Below are 16,613 nucleotides of genomic sequence, written 5' to 3'. Positions count from 1 at the left end.
GATCTAATAATTCACTTGCCCCTGTAGGACTGGGGTATCAGCTCTGATGCCGCTTGGTAGTTTATTTTTATATACACCCTTGGTCCCTGTTGTATATCCTGCGTATGGGTTCCAGAGAAAAGAAAGAAAATAACCTGTAGGGAAATCAGCTTAGAAACCTTTCATTAAATACATTGCGCTTCATATAATGTCGTTCACAAAATCTTCAGGAAAGATAGAAACTGTTATCAGACTGCATGCATAAAATACTGTATTTGAATACTATAATTTGCTTTAAGATTAAATAAGAGGCGTTTAGACATTAGTTATATTTCATTATTCACTTTAGCTTGATAGATAATGCTGCATGGGTTTTTCTTTTCCTTTTCCCCTCTTCATTGCACAGTGATCTTGACTTTTAAACAATACTGTATAATACATTCTTGCCTCTCTACTCCTTGCTTTTTTGGTTTTTTTAAAATGGGTCTGATTATTAACCACTTTTGTAAAGGGAATGGAGGTTTTTTAAAAGTCATTTTACAAGTTTATCCACCAGCTAAAAGGGAACTAAATTGTGCAGAGAAACGATACAACTTTTTTTGGTAGAAACTTAAATGCAATAGGTTTGTAGTTGTGATTAATGACATTGGTAATTTTATTAAGTTGAATCTCTGGCTTATCATTAGAGTTATATATTATCAATGGTGGGCCTTTAAAAACCTGCAAAAACCTTATAATTTTTGTTGACTACTAATACAGCATACACTAGACCAGCCAACTGTGACACTGGTCTGCCTGTAAAAGTTGTCTTTTATGCAAAAGTTAATTCACGCCTTTGAACTGAATCTAGTTTGCTGCATGCAGTATATACTACATTTTGAGAATAATGCATACTAAAGGTTAAATTATGGGACCGCATTTTCAAGCACAACATTAACAGTCACAAACTCAGTTGAATTTATAGGGCCTAATGCTCACTAAAGACACTTTACACTTTGAAGGGGCTTTTGAGTGAGTGTAAGAGCAGAGTAAAGGGGCTTTGGTGTAAATGAGGATGAGGCCCCCAGTTTTTTCTTTTCACTATAAAAATTGAACATGACTGGTCACCACCTCCTCCCCACCTCACCCATTGTGACATTCCTCAGGATTCTTCACGTAATAAATTAGAGGAATGGTGGAAAGTGTTGCATTTTAAGTGCATGTGGTTGCAGATTCAAATCTTGTCTAATCTGATACAGAAAAGGTGAATAGTCTCTTCCCCCTGTGCAGAGGATGAGACAGAGACTGACCCATATGTGACAGATACTAGTTACGTTGCTTAATACACTACTAGAAGGTGCTCAGATACTACAGTGATGAGGGCGGTGTCAAAATCTCTATAGACTAGAACAGGATGCAGTTTGAAACTGTTATGTAGCCTTATTGTATTCTCTTCGGCAGTTGGTGTGTTCTAACCCAGAGTTGGTTGCATTTTGGTTGTGTATATGTACATAGGACCAAATTTTGTTTGGTGCAGCAAGAGAAGTTAATGTGTATCCATGTTCTGACTGAGTCCAAAGTAGAGTCCTTCACTAAATGTGTTCTCTCAGAAGTAGGACTAACCTGTATGGGGCTATGCATAGAAGCCATGGCTAGCTTGGGGGGAAGTTGCACATACAAACATGTGGCCCATGCCCCTTTATGATTCTTTACAATAACCTATCAAGGAGGCCCTGCAGAGAGGAGACTCTAACTTTTCAAGGGAGGCAGAGTTCAGGTGGACATGTTCTGCCATCCACTGGAAATCAGTATTTTTTCTCCCGGGTTTTCTAGAATGCTTTGTGTGTGCTCTGTAAGCTAGAAATTGGCCTCTGTTATGCAAAGCACCCCAGATCCTTATGAATATCAAGTGATGGGCTTTTATTTTTTTTATTTTAAAGGTAATTTTTCCAAGTAATGGCAAGACATTCATTTGTTACACAGGGCAACTGCAAATGATAACAAGAACAAACAAATAAACCAAACCACCACCACAAAACAAAACAAAAAATGTTGTAATTTGTACACTTCCTGGTGCTGTGTGCATTTGTTATTTTTTTTGGTACCTCTCCTGATTGTACAGTGCCCTAGGCAAGTGAAAAACAAATCAATCCAACCTGGACCAACTCTGGATGGCTCCAAATGAAGCCATCACGATCAATAGCATGGCTATGCATAGAGGTGTAGCCTTGGAAGGTATTAACTGAAACTGTTCTTGGTTTACATTAGATGTTATCCAGCTGTAGTGATGGTCGTACCCTCTTGAGGCTTGCTCTAGACTAGGAACTAATGTCGGTTTAACTGTCACTTAGGAGTGGGGAAAATCCACACCCCTGAGCGACATAGTTATACCGACCTAACCCCAGTGTAGACAGTGCTATGACAACAGGAAGGCTTCTCCTGTTGACTTAGCTATGGCCTCTTAGGGACACAGGTGGATTAAGATTTATTGGGGCCATGCCCGCCCACGTTTTAACAAGGACATAGCCCTGGGCAGGCACGGAGCAGTGGTGGCAGGGGCTGTGCTTCAGCTCCCCCACTGCAAAGTGCAGCCACTGCTAGCGGCACCAGCCTCTTCCTGGTGGGGCTGCCTGGGTGGCTTTTACCATGGCCCAGCTCCGGCTTCTGGCCTGGCCGGGAGGCAGGACCTCTGGGAAAGAAGAGGAGCAGGGGATGGGGCCTCAGGGGAAGAGGAGGAGCAGGGGGTGGGACCACAGTTGTGGCTCCCATGGGGGGTCCCTCCCACTTCTACACTGGGTTCCAGCGCTCCTGCGGGGGCCCCCAAATTGGCTGGGGCCACTGGGCATAGGCCCTGTGGGCCCATGCATTAATCTGCCACTGCTCAGGGAGGTGGAGTACCTACATCAATGGAAGAAGATTTCCCAGTGGCATAGTGCTGTCTTCACTAAGCGCTACAGCAGCGCAGCTGCATCAGTACAGCTGTGCTGCTGCAGCGCTGTACGTGTAGACAAGTTCCAAGTGCCACCTTCTTATGTATGGACCATTGTCTCAGTTATGAACAAGTTGGTCATTACTAAGCTGTCCTCATGAACCTTCCACATCCAGGGCCTTATCACCATGGTGACTGAGTGCCTCCCAAAACTGTGATGTGTATACCCAAAGATGTACTTCTCTCTACCTTCTTATTTTGTATGGGTTGGTTTTATTTTTTCTCTTTAGAGTGTAGTTTATTGTGGTTAGGCTAGCCCCCTTTACATTTTGCTATTAAGGTGCTGAGGGTCCGGCCTTTGTGCTCTCTTTCAGGAGTGAGTTCTGGGTTCATGGGCCCACGGTCAAGAAAGTGCTGTGTCTTAACACACACATTTCACACAAGGAGTTTATATCATTGGAACAATGGAATGTGTAGCTGTTGTGAAAGGTGATCCCTCAGGTAGTTGGGTTAATCCCTAGGAGGGCATTGAAGTTTGATCCAGTATTCCATGGAGGGTTGGTGAAGAGAGTAGAGCACTGGGATGATGTGCCCTCTGCCTCCTGTGTTGCTGAGCCGATGGGCTGTTGCTGTGTTCCGAACCGATTGTAGCATTTTTTTTTTTTAATGTTTTCTTATATATTAACCAAGCATGAAAGTCACCTACAGCTGTGGTGGACTTACCAGCTGTAGATAGCACCATGACTATTTGTGTATCCAGAGACAATGAGGAGTCCAGACAAAAAACAATGCTGTCAACTATCTGTAACAGTCTGAGGGCAGATGCCTCCAATGGATGGTAGTGATGTAGAGATGGCAATTTCTACAAAGTGCTTTCCTCTTCCCTGCAGCATCGCCCCAGTCTTTTAAAGATCTTGCTTCTGTCAGCTGCTCTTCATCCAATTTTTGATCACAGATGAATCATTTGAGAGCAGGGAGATGGTGCAGATTGCATCTGATATGAAGGTGGTTTAATCTGTTTATTAGGGACATTTTTATTCATTCTCGTTTTCTCCTCTTTTGTCCTTATAGAGAAATCGAACAAGTTGGAGTATGAATATGTGTGGCTGTTGTCTATAGCCACCGCACTATATGCCAGGACTAGTCAAATTGGTGGACTTTGGGCCAAATCTGGACTGCCAGATGCTTTTGAACTGACCGCAATATCTTTTTATTTACTTACTATTATAATTATTATTTTTGAAATATTTTCCTCTGGAGCCTGGACCTTGACTATACCTTGACCAAGGAATTTGGACCTTAACAAAAAAGAATTGATTACCCCTGCTATACGCCTTCAAATCCCATTTGTAGAACTCACTTTTGCTGAAATAACTAGATGGTGTTGCTGGACATTAATGTCTAGGCAGTTGGCAAGTCATAACTAATGCTTATTTTCCTGTTGCCTTGTCCTCCACTTCCCCTCTCGCTTTTCTTCCTTTGCCCTCATTCTTTCTTTGTTCATCTCAATATATGTGCAATGGCTAGCACAATGTGGCACGGATCCCTGTTTTGGGATCCATAGATGATACTGTATTACAAATAATAAGAGAAGAGCATCAGTCAGGGCTAACAGCAATATATATGTTCCATGTGCTGGCTTAAGGCCTGACCGAGAGAGATTCAGGATACTGGCACTGTCAAGGTGGAGGTGGAGGCAGAGGCAAACTTGAATGAATTCCTTGTACTGGCTCATATCAGCACATGCCCATGTTTTGTCACCAAAACTTGAGTTTCCTTCCTTGCTTCTTGCCTGGAGATTGGGAGAATTGTTTAGCCTAGAGGAGGTGGTAGCCCATCCGGGCTAGTGTGGTGTCCTTGTGTTTTGTACATACACACCTACCCTGAAAAGCAGGTCCAGGGTTTGATTGTGTGTGTGTGAGATCGATCGTTCTTGTATAACTGGGTATGTTGTTTAGATAGTACATCTAAAGGCAGTATGCAAGGTCCATAGACAGCGCCATCCTGAGGCTTATGCAGTTGCATAGGGTCTCATGCAATCTCTAGCCCCATCTCTTCTCAGCCCTTCCACTGCCCACTACCTGTTAGCACTTGCTTCTGCTCCATTTGTCATACTGCTAGCAGTGCCAGGATTCCAGTTTTATCTTCCCTCTTGATCAGGTCATGTTTTGCAAGTGTTATCATGAAATCATGTTTGTGAGTGAGGAAAAGATACAACTTCAGTTCATGAAACACGTTTAAGCTCTTCGGCAGGTGCAGGAGTCCTCCATGCTCAAAGCTGCAGAACTGGGAAGTTATGCTAAGTTGAAAGAAATTAACCTCAATTAAAGGTAATATTGATAGATCGTTACAGAGATAAATATGATGCATCACTCAGGGAAAAAATACATTAAAAGAACATTAAAGTTGTGACAGAAAATTCTGAAAGTGAGAAAATACACAGTGAAGGGCAAAATGTAAAATCGTTTACATCTTTTCTAATATCTAGATCTAATAGGACACAGTAAGGAATTAGTTAAGAATATGTCCCATTGTGCCTAGATATTAGGATTCTAATCTTCAGGGCATATTCTCATCTTGATTTTTTCAGAGTTTCTGTTGCTCAGTTCTCATTAAGTATGTTAAATTGAGAAAATATGGTACCTTTCAGCAGTGAATTTCTTCTCTCGCTCCACCCACCTTCTGTTGTTTTGTGCTTAGTCCCTTAAATTTTTCTGAGGGTTTTTTTTGTTTTGGTTTTTTGTACAAATCTTTGTGGAGTTTTATATGCAAATAATGATGATCCGTGGCAATTACTTGTAGTGTAATGAAGCTATCTGATACAGACAATAGACACAATCACACATGCACAAGGGTAGGTGGGGCTCGAACCCTAGCCATTCTGGATATGGCTACACATATCTCTGCCAGCCGACTTGGGTTTGGGCTGCGGGGCTGTTTCATTGCTGTGCAGACTTCAGGATTCTGCAGGGTGGAAGGGTCCCAGAGCTCAAGCTCCAGCCCGAGCCCAGAAGCCTACACAGCAATGAAACAGCCCCGCAGCCTGAGCCCCGCAAGCCTGAGTCGGCTGGCACAGGCCAGCCATGGATGTCTAGTTGCTGACATACCCACAGTGGCAAAACCACCAGGCTCTACCAACTGAGCTAAAGGACAATTTGGGTAGCTCCTGGCAGCAGTAGCATTTTCTCTGTGGGCTGGCTGGTAATGAGCAACATCACTCACTCATATACACAGTTTCCGTACATTTCAGTAGCACCAAATTCTGCTGCACAACCACAGAATTCAACAGAAGTGTTTGTTGCATGAAAAACTTCACTGTAACTATAATAGAGCAGTGTCCAAAACACACAATACTTCTCAACCATGGGGATGTTGCTGGGCAGTTGGAAGAGGCATTTGCAGTTGTGTGTGGGGATTTCTCTGGAAAGTTGTATAGTTGCTTCTCTTAAGAGCAGCTGTAGGAAGGCAAGCTGTGGTTCTTTCAACTTCCCACTGGAAGCAGCTGCTGTAAGACTGGGAGCCAACAATTTCTCCCCTCCACTGGGAAGTTGAAACTTCTTTACTCATCTGTGTCTATCCAGACTAGAGAAGAAGTAGTGATCATTCCATTGGAAGACCACTTTTAACAACCACCTGGAAGGTGTTCATTTATATGTTCCTATAGAATTAGCACAGCTGAACACCTTTGAATGGAATAACACTTCGCTTATAAGCTCAGTGAAGCTTCGCTACAAAAGTTGACAGCCCTATTTTTAAGCAATTTGAGACTTTCACTTTAATTTAGCTGGAAGTGGAATTCACTGTAACAGTTTACCTGAAGGGGAGTTCCTCTTCATAGTTTTTCTTTGTATTTTGTTTTAAATAACCCTCTGCAAAGACAGAGGACTAAGTTTGCCAAATGCCCAGTGAAGATAGGGGCTTGCAGTGGAGGTACAATGCACAACTATACTAAATCTGTATGTCATGGATGTAGAGAGAGGCAGGGATGTTTTTTAGAGCTAGCACTGGGTGAACCTCAAAAGGTTTAGAGTTTGTTCTTTGGATGTTTATCCAAACTCAAGTTTCTTTTGTTTGTTTGTATGAATAATTGGAGTAGGGTGACAATTTTTAACAGCAAAAACCAGGACAGCTTTCTTGGTGCAAATAAGGTTGATGGGGCACTGTAAATTGAAAGGGGGATGATTTGGGTGTGGCACAGATCATGGATTGGTGGGGAAGTTGGAGATAGTGGAGGAGAAATGCCATTTTGGAAGGGGGACAGGATGTAGTAGTGGTGGGGAAATGGGGATGGGGTTTCAGACTCCTGTGTGTATAGCAGACCGTGAATTATAGCCTAGCATAGGTATTATTGAAAATAGTAGTAAGGTACGGAGTGTGTGGAGTTCTAAGGGCTCTGAAGACCTCTGCAGTAGCAAGGGAATGGCCGGGGTTTAATGAGACCAGAGTATGGAACAAAGGAGAGGAAAAATAACAGGAATCTGGAGTGCCGCGCTGTAACGTGGGCAGTGTAGACATACCCTTAGAGAAGCTGCAGAGAAGCCAGATAACCTTTTTGGACAGTTTTTAGAAAACCAGGAGGGAAAAAAATGATTTTGATAGAACTGGCGGTAGTAGTCCCATGAATCTAGACCTTCTGATCATTCCATATCCGTGTATGCAAAATTTAGTGGAAATCTTGCAACAATAGACTTTCCATGACATCTCTCTAATTCTGGTCTCATCTGGAAATTTAAGTGGAAAAACACTCATCTGAACATTTCATAACATCAGGAAAAGTTTATGTAGATCTCCATCGCTGCTGGTCACCCATCCCCCAGTCAGAGCCTAATAGCTACAATGTTGGCAAGTGTTGGATTTATGCATTTAACACCGTTGTGCATATTGAATAAAAAGGCATGGTATATGATATATAAAGTTTCATCTCTTTTACTGTAGTTTTAGAAGAAGGAAATATGAGACTTTATTACCTAGACAATAGAATGTCCAGTATGTGATTGTTTGCTGTAGTCATAAGGTTAAAATTAGCTGTGTAAACCAGCCAGGAAAGCATATAGGAAGTATAGTAATATGTCAATATTGTATTAAAACGAATGGACAACACATACAAACACGTCTTGTTAATGCTTTGAAATATAGGTAAAATTGCACTTAAAAATTAAGACCCAGGTGTTTAAAAACACCCACACATAGCCGTGATCCTGCAAACACACACATGACTAATTTTAAAAACATGAGTAGTCCCATTGAGTACATAGGAACGCTTATGTGTATAAAGTTATTCACATGCTTGTTTGCAGGAGTGGGCCCATAATTTCTTCTTGCAGTTATCATAAGTGCAATCATTGCAGGTGCAAATGACAAGCTATAGGTCTAACTCACTGGTTTCACATGCATTTGCTATGAATGTAGGCACAACTGTACTGGTCTACACACTTCTAAGAGCCTGGCACGCTATGAACATATTTGTGCTTTCAATTGATAAAACAAATGTGGAGAGGACAAGAGTTCATAGCGTATTAACTGAAAATAAAAAAGGCTTGGTTCTTTTTACTTTTGTAGATATATTAGAGAAATATTCTATACCATGTAAGTCTTTTGTTTTCTGTAGACAAAAGTAAAATCTGTAAGACCTTTGGAGTTTTAAATACAATATAAATGTCATGCATAATCATAACAAGAATGCAAAATGTTTTAAAACATTTGTATTGTATGGAAGCAATTACTGGCACTGTATGTATTACACACCCCTCATATGGGCTGAGGCCAAGAAAATGGAAGTTTCTAAACAAAATTACTTTTGTGTGGGTGGGAAGAGAGCAAGGTTAACTTTTATTAGGAACCAATACTGAGCCATATTTTAATGCCAATCACATACTTTGTAACTCAAATATATAAGTAATAAAACTGTTTCATGTTAGGCTTAGGTTACTTTTTCCCTTCAGTCTCTGTCATGGGTCTTCCAAAGGAGATACTTTTACTTTTATAGTAGAACTCTTTAAGACATGACATGCACAAATAGGAATCCAGCTTAGAGCAAGCAGCTATTGTTCCATTTGCCTTGTGCCCAGTCTGTGGTTGCTAAGATAGTAAAATATTCAGTATCCTATTTTTCAATCTGTTAGTTTTACTTCCTTAAATTAAACCACAATCGCCTCCCATGTTTCAGATTCTCTTGTTTCAGAAGCATGGAAACTACAGCATTTTTTTTTCTTCAAAAGTACCATGATTGTTCGGAACACATTTGTGTGAGAATACATGATTTGCCATACTGGATCTGACTAATGGTATCTTGCTTCTGACCCTGATGCCGAAGAGACAAGTGAAATTGTCCATAAGACACATCTCTCCACGGATTGAATGAAACAAGTCTTCTTTCCTGTCTTCTGCCAAGGATGTGATCAGTTTACATCCAAAGTCTCGTGTGTTAACCCCTTAACTCTCTGTCATCTGGCATAGCTACATCTTCCAAATGTTGGCTCTCCCTGGTCCCTGTCTGACCTAAACATGTACCGTATGCAGAGAAGGTGTAGACCATTCGGGGCCCTAGGCAGGAATATTTTTGAATGCACTTTACTCCTGACCTGACTCCCCCTCTAAAAATACTGCAAAACAACACATAGTAGTACAATTGTTAAAAAGTCCACATTAAAGAAGATGAATGGTTTTTTGGGGTAATACTAAATCAGGGTCCTTTTGGGGCCCTAAGCAATTGCTTAGTCTGCTTATGCCTAGCTCCACCACTTAGGCAGAGACCCAGAAATCAAGAATAGTACAAACCAAGGTTGGAGTAGTCTCCCCAACAATATTGCCAACCTCTCTCTGACAGTATAACTACTTATGCCCCCTTTGAGGAAATGCATCCTCCTGGAAAACTGCTCTACTATAAACCAATGGCTTGGAAAGACCAGAGAGCATTTTGGGCTCTCCTGCAAAAGACAGAAATACTCACAGTTCTGATACACCAAGCCCTTGTGGAACTGCATTGTGCAAAGAAATAGGTCATCATGCAAGCACCCTGTTATAGATATTAAGCTATGTTCAATTTCGCTTTATTATTTGGTACTATACTCTTAATGCAAAAACCTAATGAATTGATGAATGTTATGTACGGGGCAGTCCATGTGGTAAAATAAAAGCCATGTAATAGACTGTTGTGATGTCACCCCCAGGAATTATGAAAATCAACCAGTTAAAATTCACAGGGATATATGTTACAACTTTTTATTATGTGATGGAACCAGTCACTAAACCAATAGGATAGAGTCTTTATGATGGCCAAAGTGCTGCTGCCATAGTGGTAGGGAATAGCCCCTCTGACTTCCAACTATTGCTTTCAGAATGGTAAGAAAAAATTGCTGTGGCAATGGTCAAAGAAATACTTCAATGGGAGTAGGGAAAGCTGCAAGCTGCTTTGGTAGAGAGCTTCAAAAAGAATGGGATCAGAATATTAAGTTTTAATAATTTTATTGATACCACTTTTGCATCAATCCCTCACAGGGGTTAAATGCAGCTACAGACAGAGCCATTTGGCAGGCTGAAAGGAAGATAAAGGGATAGGTGAAGGCAGCAGTAAGGGGACTGGGAGCAAGTGTGTGTGGGAGTGAGACTGGGATTTGGACTGCATTAAATATAAAAGTAAAAAACAGGCTTGTTTTTGCATTGTGTGTGTCTGTGTGAGTAATTTGTCTCCAGGTTATGGTGTCTATATACGCTACACAGGCTATGCGGCTTGTGGTTTACATCGTCACCAGAGCCCCTGGATGGAATTACAGCCCTGTAATTCGCTTACCTGTCTTTATTTTACACATACTGTTTCATATTCATTTTAAGAATTTCAAAGCACCTAACAATCCTATCCCCTTAAAAATCCTCCTGACCTCCAGGGTGAATGAATCATAGAAGATTAGGGTTGGAAGAGATCTCAGGAGGTCATCTAGTCCAACCCCCTACTCAAAGCAGGACCAACACCAATTTAAGAAACTTAACACCAACTTAACACCAATTTAAGAAAACCAAGTTACTGTAAAAAAGACACTCCCTTCCTACAGGCAAGGAGAGCTTTTAACGGGACTGTACAGTACATATACACCCACACAGTATGTCTGTTAGTACACACACAGATGCTGCATTAATGCTTTTGAATGTTTCTGTTAACCTTGTCTGCCATCCAGTTATGTTCTCTGTAAAGCAAAAAAGTCAATTCCTTAATATGCTTTTAAAAATATCTGCCATTTGCTTTACAATGTATTTGACAAACATTGTGAGGATTAATGTCCTTATGAAGTAGACTAAGAATTATCCCCATTTTATAGATGCCTAAATGCAAAGAATTTAAGATCACATCTTCAGAAACGGCTTCTAATTTTGGATGCCTCCATTTTTGGGTACCCAATTTGAGCTCTGGTTTTTCAAAAGTGCTGAACACCCACGTTTGTGATGGAAGCTAATCAGCAGCTCTGCAAATTAGGTCAGTAGGTGCCTGAAGTCCGGCAACCAAAAAATGAGGCAACCTAAATTAGAGTCCATGTTTAAAAATGTGGTCCTATAAAACTTGCCCAAGACTGTACACTGTGTCAGAAGAGGGGCCAGGATTAGAATGTGGGAGCTCCTGGCTCTGTGTCTCGTGCTGAATCTGGTAGAAAACTTATTTAATTGAAAAAGTTTTCTGTTGTCTCCACCCATACCCATAATGTCCAGATGTATTCTCTTCTCCCTGTCGTAAAGACCATTTTAATTACATACAGAGTTTCACTGATCATGTTTTGGCAAGTGTGATTGGATTTGGGGTGGTAGAGTGGATTTTCTTCCATGCTTATGTTAAAGGGAGTGTCGATAGCAGCTTTGCATGTGGACAAGGGCAGAAATTTGCTAGTTAGTGAACTGTACATGAAGAAAAGCCATTTTGACTTAACTATTAGCCCTAGTAGGTTGTTAGTGTATGCAATATGTTTCGGGATTAACTAAATTCATCTGAGAAACAACATGTTATATATATGGTATAGCACATTCTATGGCAGCTTCCTTGCATGTAAGCGAGATATATGGCCTTTGGGACAGAGTACATATGGTAGGAAATTAAAAAAATTAGACTACCAAAATAATACAATGTAAAACTACACAAGTTTCAACTTTGGAATTCATGATTCTCGATACCGCAGCATCCCCTTTGAGGAAAGATGCACAAAGATTCATAAACCTTCCAGGCTAAGCTGGATATATCTGCCTTGCAAAAATCTGCATGTCAGCTCACTTTGGGTGAGAAACTTCTTTTGACATGAGTTAAATATTAGTTTTTACCATCATCGGGGGATAGGTGAGTAGATCTTGTTTGGGCTGGTAAATTTTGAAGATCACTTCACGCATCTTGTTTATATTACATTAGTATTCGTTAATTCGCTCAGGCTTTGTTGGTTGTGGTGCACTCATTCAATAATAACCTATTTATCATCTGTTTGTAGTGAATTCGGCAGCTAAATTTAATCAGATCACAGTGGTTAGTATGTTTGTAATGGTGATAGATGGGCTTTTATCATTCCTGCTTATAGTTCTCCCTCTACCAAACCTCTCCTAACTATGAGGTTCAGTTTGTCCTACAAATGTAAACAAAACAAAAGGTAGGAGAAACTTCTGTTTCATAATTCATAGTTTTACAAGTAACTATTATGTTGACTCAGTATCTATCTATATCTGTATATTTAAATATTTTTTAAAAAGATCAGCCCAATGACGACGTTGACAAAGATTTAACAAACCAGCAGTGTGAAGTGTTCTGTAGGCTAACAGTTTTAATGGGTTTATCTTAGACAGTTCTTCAGTTGAGAAAGTGTCAGTTAATAATTTACCTATCCCAAGAGGCAGTGGAAGCAATCACACTCTGTAGCGAGGTACTCTTGGGCCTGTCGCTTTGCTGCAGCTTATCTTGACTATAGCAAAGCACCATTGGATGCGACATCAGCACTGTGTCTGCACTTGGACAAATGAAATCTTGTAAGAGCTAAATAAGGCATGGGAAGTTTTGGAATGAGCAAATAGCTGATTTCTGCAGTAATGGATTCCTGTAAATGTCCATCTGCTGCACATCAAAGGGAACACAAGTTAAAATTAAGTGTTGCATGTGGTTTTTTTTTTTTTTTTAGGAATACGGTATCTAATTCTTAAGGAAGGTTTGTGAAGAAGGTAGATGTACAGTTAACAATATTTACTGATACTTGCTTTGTAAATGTGTTGCTCAAGTGACACATTGCGTACTCAGAACTGAAGTTCACTACCAGAAATATGAATATTAACATAAAAAAGCCCGGAAGTATGGTACTTATGCCATCACCCTTTACCATGCAATTTGTTCTGATGCAATTGCTAACATGAAACTACAGTTGATTAAGCACTATTTATGTGAATTTTTCCCCCCATTTATGCATTGAGTGAGACATAGTACCAACATGGTATGTTTTATAAAAAAAAATTTCTGTATGTGAAGAATGTTTCTGAACAAAATATTCATATTTGTGCACACATTTTTAGACATAATGCCATTACAAAGATTTACAGTTATTTAATAGCGATTTATTATAGTAACATGTTCTGCCAGCTGTGGCACATATTCATTGGAATTTGTAAATCATATTTATATAGAAATTCACTAGAAATGTGTTTTAGATTCTAATGGCATGTATTCTAATTTGTTTTTTAAAAAACAGGCAGTTGTGTTAATAAACTGTTCCCTTCCATTTCTCAGGGTTACATGTAGGCTTTCCCTTCCCCACATTTTGTTTTCATCCCAGCATTACCTGCTTTACTTCCTACACTAGAAAGCAGGATTAGTGGGGTTTGGTGCTACGGCATAAAGCATTGAGTCATAAAACTTCAAGCACTGACTTTGTCCTCCAAAGAATCAGGACCAAATCATGCATTTGATGTGGGGTGATCAAGTCATGTTAGGGATGAAATAGACAATCTGACAGTAATTTCTACACTGTTCTAATTGCTGTCTATATGTTGTTTAGGAAGTTCATGTGTTGATTTTACTGAGTCATAAGCCGCAAGGTGGAGTTAGTATTAGAGCTGGTTGGAAAGTAGAAAAGAAACATGAATATTTTCACGATCTTTTAAAAACATTGTTTGCTGTGAAATTTAACCACCAGGTTTAGGGTGTGTGGTGTCCATACATACATAAAGATTGGAAGTGCAGGACAAGTTCCCTCTCTGCTATGCTAGTTGCTCATTGAGTGAATTTGGCCTTGTGGATTTATTTAGCCATTGCAGTGCTGAAACAAGGATGAAGAGGGAGGATGACCTTGTGATTAAAACAGTGGCTTAGTACTTAGGAGTTTGGGTTGATGGCTTTGCCTTGGACTTCCTGTATGATCGTGGCAAAGCCCTTACGGTCAGATTTTCAAAAGCACTTAGGAATGGACTTTCAAGTATTCAGCACCCACCATTGAGGCCAGCTCCTCTTCAGAGAGGTCCACTCCAATTAGGTAAGTAAATAAGGGCCAGTACCCTGTAACTGCTCTTGTGATATTGATGGTCAGATTTTTCAAAAGAGCTCAACATCTAACATACTGAGCTCTGTTGAAAATTTAGCCCCAGCTGTGGATGCTAAATCTTCTGAAAATTCCAGATTTAATCCGTGTGTGTATCAATTCCCCATCAGTGAAAATGAGGATAAAAATACTTCCTTTCTTCCATCTTTTGTCTGTCTTGTTTGTTCAGAGTGTAAATCTTTCAGGGAACAGACCGTCTCTCACTTTGTTTGTACAGCACCTAGCACAATGTGGCCTGAGCTTAGTTAGGACCTCTAAGCATTACTTTTAATGTAAATTACAAATGCTGTGACTATTGGTAGTAACAATGAACATATTTTTCAGTTCCCTTATAAATGGCCAATAAAATCTTCTTGTTAAACAAAAACAGAAAATACTTCTTCAGTTTCTTAGATGCACTTGACACAAGAACAAGTATCAGAATATACACTTATAGTTGTAAGAGTAATTATATAGACAAAAACTTGGTGATACAAGATGCTATGGATTTGGTTCTGATCTCAGAAATGAAGCATCAGTTGCTTCAGATCTTGTGAAAATCAGCTGCTGTGCATGTATACACAAGTTCAGGAGCTGAAATTACCAGATAAGTATTCTTGCTTATATAAGATCAGAATTAAGCCTTAAATATAAAGCAAAGTGCAGTGAACTCCTTAGGAAACTGAAAAGTCATCATCATTAAGTTTTGGCAACCTGAATTTTCTGTGGTTAAAACAAAACAAAACAAAAGTGTATGCAAAGCTAATGATAGAACAGAGGAAGGGAGATCAGAGGTGCAACTTTTCTGAGCAAGGAGCAGGGATGCTGTCCTTCTGAAATTGCTGGACTTGATCTGCTAATAAAATAAATAAAAGTGAAGTCAAATTAAAATTGTGATCACCTGAAAAAGTTTTACAAAATTATATTGAAATGTAATGCTAATCAATTCTTGTGGTTTGCTTATTAATTTCAATCCAGAGATTCGTCCTATTGTGTTTTCCTCTATGGGGGAGGGATGCGGAATATAGCCTCCGGGGGATGACTTCCGAGACACAGCTATGGAAAAGTTGAAAGTTCAAAAGGCATTCCTTAAATAATAATTATTTTAAAGTGTGTGTGTATTTTCTTAAAGGCTATTCCATATTGGACAGTAAATGACTGGAGTTTTCTTTTGAGCGTTGTCCAGAAGATTGAAAGTTAGGTGTTCCTTTCTTCTTAGCTGCTTTTTATAAGGCTAGCCTTCATGTTAGGTTAAGTATACTAGGTTAATATAGTCTAATAGTCATTTACATTGAAACCTACATTCCCCATTCTTTTAAAGGTGACCTGCAAAGGAAAAAAAATCTATTTGTGCCCTTATTTTGTTGAGGTTGACTGTTCTGTTAGTTTTTGTTAATGCTTACAGTATTTAACTCAAATGCCTGACAAACCGTTCCGTAAAGATGTCTTTGTGAAAGGTTCTACATCTTTACTTCTTCAGTGGAGCACTTAGAAAGTTCCTACTACATTTCTCTAAGGAATCGTCAAGTGAAAGCAAGGAAGGCAAGTCTTGCTATTCCTTGTATTTCTTTAAAAAGCAGATTCTCTCCCCCCTCCCCCACCCCCCCGTAGATCGCTGGTAAGATGCTAAGTCTTTGATTGCTAAGAACAGTCTCAGAGTGACAGCGTGTGATACCTGCAATAGGTTTCAAATCCTGACAAATGCTCGCCAGGCTTTCCTTTAATTTAGACTAATAAAATACTGGAATGTTGTTTGCTTTCATGTCATACAAGATTTGATTTGCTGAGCTAAACGTAAAACTCACTAAAGTTGTCTGAGTGGTGAAGTGGCAGAGAGAGAACATAGTATTGCCTTTTAGGAGATACTTGTTCAGCAGCAGATTAGCAATTTTAGGCTTTTTGGTGAACAATGTTGGGGAGCAAGGGCAGAAGCTACTGATCTCTCTGTTCCTTTTTTTTATCGCCCATTCAGGGCAATCCACCAGTTTCACTGAATGGATCTAGTTTGTTCTCATGATTGATTATTCTCATGCTGCGGATTTTACTGGTGTCCAAGGAGTTAATGCAAAGAGTGGGAAATGGGAAGAAATAGTCACATTGGTAGTAACCTGTAGCATGATTCTTGCCTGTGTATTAATTCTCTACCAATAGCTAGTAATCAACTGATTAAACCAAAAGTGCTATTTGAAATAGGTAGCGCTCAC

At 39.9% G+C, this 16,613-nt stretch overlaps 1 protein-coding gene across 1 annotated transcript in view; it reads left to right on the top strand.

The window, feature by feature from the left end:
* The window catches only part of BNC2 (basonuclin 2), a 391,886-nt gene that overhangs the window by 76,688 nt on the left and 298,585 nt on the right, over positions 1–16,613 (top strand). The window lies entirely within an intron of this gene.

This window comes from Terrapene carolina, unplaced genomic scaffold, assembly GCF_002925995.2.
Source record: "Terrapene carolina triunguis isolate 2854851 unplaced genomic scaffold, T_m_triunguis-2.0 Scaffold113, whole genome shotgun sequence".
Lineage (NCBI taxonomy): Eukaryota > Metazoa > Chordata > Testudines > Emydidae > Terrapene > Terrapene triunguis.
This window is presented reverse-complemented; position numbering and strand designations above follow the sequence as displayed.